The sequence below is a fragment of the Carcharhinus amblyrhynchos genome, unplaced genomic scaffold (assembly GCF_965287045.1).
Source record: "Carcharhinus amblyrhynchos unplaced genomic scaffold, sCarAmb.v2.hapA scaffold_42, whole genome shotgun sequence".
Lineage (NCBI taxonomy): Eukaryota > Metazoa > Chordata > Chondrichthyes > Carcharhiniformes > Carcharhinidae > Carcharhinus > Carcharhinus amblyrhynchos.
The window spans coordinates 1,156,112-1,160,571 of record NW_027649783.1 but is presented as its reverse complement, the minus strand read 5'-3'; the positions used below and the strand labels follow the sequence as shown (position 1 = coordinate 1,160,571).

General features: G+C 42.1%; 1 non-coding gene across 1 annotated transcript; it reads left to right on the top strand.

Moving 5' to 3' along the window:
• Nucleotides 1-3,098: 3,098 nt before the first annotated feature.
• On the top strand, nucleotides 3,099-3,170 carry trnag-ucc (transfer RNA glycine (anticodon UCC)). Its single transcript has one exon. It is a non-coding gene; the product is annotated as a tRNA-Gly (tRNA).
• The last annotated feature ends 1,290 nt before the right edge of the window (nucleotides 3,171-4,460 follow it).

The window sequence follows — 4,460 nt, the reverse complement described above, 5'->3', positions numbered from 1 at the left end:
GTGGCCAGACTTAGCCTCCTGACGCTGCTGCTGGTGTGAAACAATCTAGAATTGAAAACCTGACTGGCTACATTTATAGACAGCAGGGCTTTATCGCTCCGTGGTAGAGTAGTGCAGCGGAAGCGTGCTGAGCCCAAAGGCCTGAGGTTTGTCAATCGAAATATTCTTCTGGTATTTCTATAAACAATAATGATAAAACCACTTCACTGCAAATGTGCAATATTTGTGACTTTTACGTGAAGATTATAGACAGGTAAGTACATTGGTTGTCTTTTCCGTGAAATGCTTCAATCTGCAGTAAAACACTTTTATATCCACACAAGCTGCAAAGCCTTTGAAAATGCACCAGTACATATTAGTGAAGAAGCGAATGGTGTAAGGGCACAACTTCAGAATTTGCGGACAATGTGAAGTTTGGAAACATTGTTAACTGCGAGGAGAATCGTGCAAAAATTCAAAAAGGAGATAAACAAGTTGTCGGAACGAGTGGACAAGTTGCTGATGAAATCCAAAGCAGAGGATTGTAAGGCGATTCATTCTCCTTGGAAGATTACAGGCAAACAGCAAAAAGTAAAGGAGCAGACGGAGCTGGTTGTGCATGTGTATCAGTCATTGGACAGACCATTAAACTATCTCTCCGTGTATGCTGGTGTCCTAACACTTCATCACATAACGCCAAGAATGCATTGAAAGGAGAAAGACAGACACAAAAGTAGCAAGATTCATTGTCTGGAAACATGTAACGACAGATGAAGTGATAGGACACCAGCATACACTGAGAGATAGTTTAATAAAGCATATTGAATTGTACCCTTTATTAACAGGGACTTCAAGTGTATGAACAAAGAGGTTATGTTAAGATGATGTAAGACGCTAAAACATCCACAGCTGAAGTATTGTGTCCAATTCCGGAAGTCACACAATCGGAAGGATGTGAAGGCATTTGAGAGACTGCAAAAAAGGTTCATGATATTATTTGTAGGACTGAGAAACTTCACTAATGGGAAAGGATTAGAGAGTTTGGCACTGTTTTCCTTGGAGAACTGAATGTTGAAAGGAGATTTAATCGAGGTACTAAATCTCAAGACACACCTGGGCAGAATGGATAGGAACAAACTGTTCCTACGCCTGGAATAAAAGAGATGAGATTTAAAGTTATTATCAAAGGGGGGAATAGAAACACGAGGAAAATGTTTTCACACATTGAGTGCTTAATGTATGGAATGTACTGCTGGAGAGTGGAGGATAGTTCAACTGAAGCATTCCAAAAGGAATTGGACTGTTATTTAAAAAAGGGAAGAATGTGCAGAGTTCCAGGGAAAAGGCGGAAATGCTCATTACCTGTCAGAACGTTAATATATTGTCATTCATCACTCATCACTGAATCGAGAATGAACTGTTCCCTGCCGTTTCGAAACAAGGTGAAGAGCAGGAATGATTCAATAACAGAAGAGATGTTGGTGTAAGACTAAAGGAAAAGGTGAAGAAACCAGATATGTGTCTAAAATGTGTTGATGTTGGCGGAATGATAAACAGGTGCCTCCCGAAAGGAAAGCAAGAGTAAACATGAGAATAAAATAGAAACCTGCAAAGAAAATTCGAAGCAAAATGGAGTTGAGTTTAATGTCTGAAATTGTATCTGGAAGGAGATAAAATGTTTCATTGAGGAATGACTTTCTGTTTCTGGAGTTTACACTGGGCTTTATTGGAACATTATAGGAGGCTGAGATGGAAAAAATCAGCATAAATCAAGATCAAGGATAAAAATGGCTGGAGACTGAAATCCGAGTGATGTTTCTTGACTGAACAGAGATGCTTCATAACGCAGTCACTCAGTCTGCTCAATATAACAGTCAGCTTTATCAACGTAATAACACCTTGAAATTAGAAATATAGAAACTAATGTTACACCTGGAATGCGTGGTTAAGGCTCTGAACAGTGAGGACGGAGAATGGAACGTCAATAATTCTGATCCATTTTCCTATTTCCTCAACAGATGATTTGCTCGCACTAGTGTTGATGTAGAGGTGCCGGCGTTGGGCTGAGGTGGCCACAATAAAAAAATCTCACAACACCGGGTTAACTTTGGAATCACGAGCTTTGGAGCGCTGTTCCTTCTTTAGATGAGTTGAGGGAGGTTGACAAATAGAAACGAGTACAATAGTATGATAATTACAGATTGGAGTGAGAACAATGGTTAGAATGCGCATCTTTTCGGGTAATCAAACCGTTAAAAATACAGACAGTAAGGGTGGAGAGAGACATAGTCACAAGTTACAGAGGTGTGGATTGTCTCAATTCAGGACAGTTAGAAGGATTTTGCCAACACGAAAAGAATGGTCGCGATGGGAAAGGACATCGCGGGAAAAAAAATACAAGAAAAAAGTGGATCAGACGTGACAGCCGTCAAACTGAACAGGACCAGACATCCATTAGACAAATACTCCCAGTGCCTCAAGAGAAGCCCTTTCCCCAACTAAGTGTTTGTATAGTTTTATTTGTTTCTCCGGCACTGACAGGTAACAGTAAATCACAACCTCACCAACCAGTGACAGCCAGTTAAATAACCATCCCACACTCGCTGATAATGGAGTTTCTGACAGTGACAGTTTCTGACCATCCTCCGATTGGACCTGGAGGGAACCAGATTCACTGTCAGAGCTGGACTTTCTTACAGAGTGGGTGACAGAGCCAGGTGAGCGATGGTGATGGAGTGGTGACTGTGCGAGCATTTGACCAAGGGTCAGTTCCTGACCATCACTGTTCTGATTTCTTTAATTAGTTATCGCAGGTCATAACAGTAGGTGGACACTCTTAAAATGAAATTCACTGAAAATCCTCACCATCACGATCTTTCTAATGGAAAATTCAGCTTCAATTTGCTTTGAGTGGAAACTTTGTGAAATGAAAGAACAGGCCTCAGAATTGATCAATGAGTTCCCAGTAAGGAACAATTGTAAAAAGGTGGCTTCAACCAGACAAGCCAAGTTCAGCTTCCAAACTGCGCTCCGGGCTCTCCTGGTGCCTGATAAAATCAGCAACTGAGGAAGCTCCGTAATTAAAACTAACACAAATATCAAAGGCGTGTGCAGCGTGGGCGGTGGTGGTATAGTGGTGAGCATAGCTGCCTTCCAAGCAGTTGATCCGGGTTCGATTCCCGGCCATGGCATTGATTGTTTATTCAGAATCTTATCCGCGGCCTCTTGGACTTTAAACAGGGTGAACACAATATTCGACAGTAACGGAGGTTTTTTTTTTCTTTTTCTCTTCCGACGTAATTAGATTTCAATGGAAAAATATTTAAATAGAAAAACAATTCTCCGACCTAATCAATGAATTCAGAGACAGAGATACAAAATATAAGTTGAGGAACAAATTTCAGCTCACACTCTGTGCTCTGCACAATCCTGGTTCCTGATGAAGTTAATATCTGCACATTACTGAGGTGGTTACATTATTCTGGTAAATAAGCAGCTGCGATGGCTGAGTGGTTGAGGCGCTGGATTTGAAATCCAATGGGGTTTCCCCGAGCAGATTCCTACACTGCTCATAGCGCTTATGGTTGGAAATGTTTGCTTCAGGCAGCCATCCTGGGGAGTTTTTGCTGTGAAGTATTTGGATCTCCATCATGCATTCAGCTGCATGGTTCTGGGCCAGGGGCAGGCAGCTGAGTTTGGAAAGGACACCTGGGTATCCTCGGGTTGGTATGGACAAGATGGGCCGAATGGCTTCCTTCGGGACTGTCACTTTGGTTCTTTCGATGGTTCCATGAGGAAAATCATAACGTGAGCAGAAGGAAAAAAATCAGCATCAGGATCACAAGGACAAAACAAGGTCTGATGTCAGAGGAAGATTCTTATGTAATGACACAGAGCATAAGAAATACATTTCATCAGAATACATTGAATGAATGAGAATTTCAAAATGCTGCTTAGATGAGATGTCATCGTGTTCATTCAAACACATTGCTACAAGCTGGTCATTACTGGGCGTTAGGTGTTCTTGGCAATAACGGATTGGGAATGGAAGGAACAGCTTCACATCTGCACATTGTCAGGTCAAACTGTGTCTCAGATTGACAGCTCCCAAGAGAGGTTTTCCTCTCCTCTCGCTCTGTGCTCTGGAATCTCGGGGATTAGTTGGAGTTTCCCAGCTCAGTAACTGTTAAAGCCTCTGAGGCCGGAGATTCTCACAGTGTCTGTTCCCCAGATCGTTCACAATAGAGAGTGTGAGGGTGAGTGAGTGAGTATCAGTCTTTCAGTTCGATGTCTGACAGCTGCACAGTGAACCCATATTCACTCGCTGCAAATTAACAGATACAGTGAAAGAAACACAGAAACAGAACATAGGAGCAGTGATCCTTCCAGCCTGCTCCGCCATTCATTCTGATCGTGGCTGATCCTCCAACTCAATATCCTGGTCCCACCTTTTACCTCCATATCCTTTGATTCACTTTGTC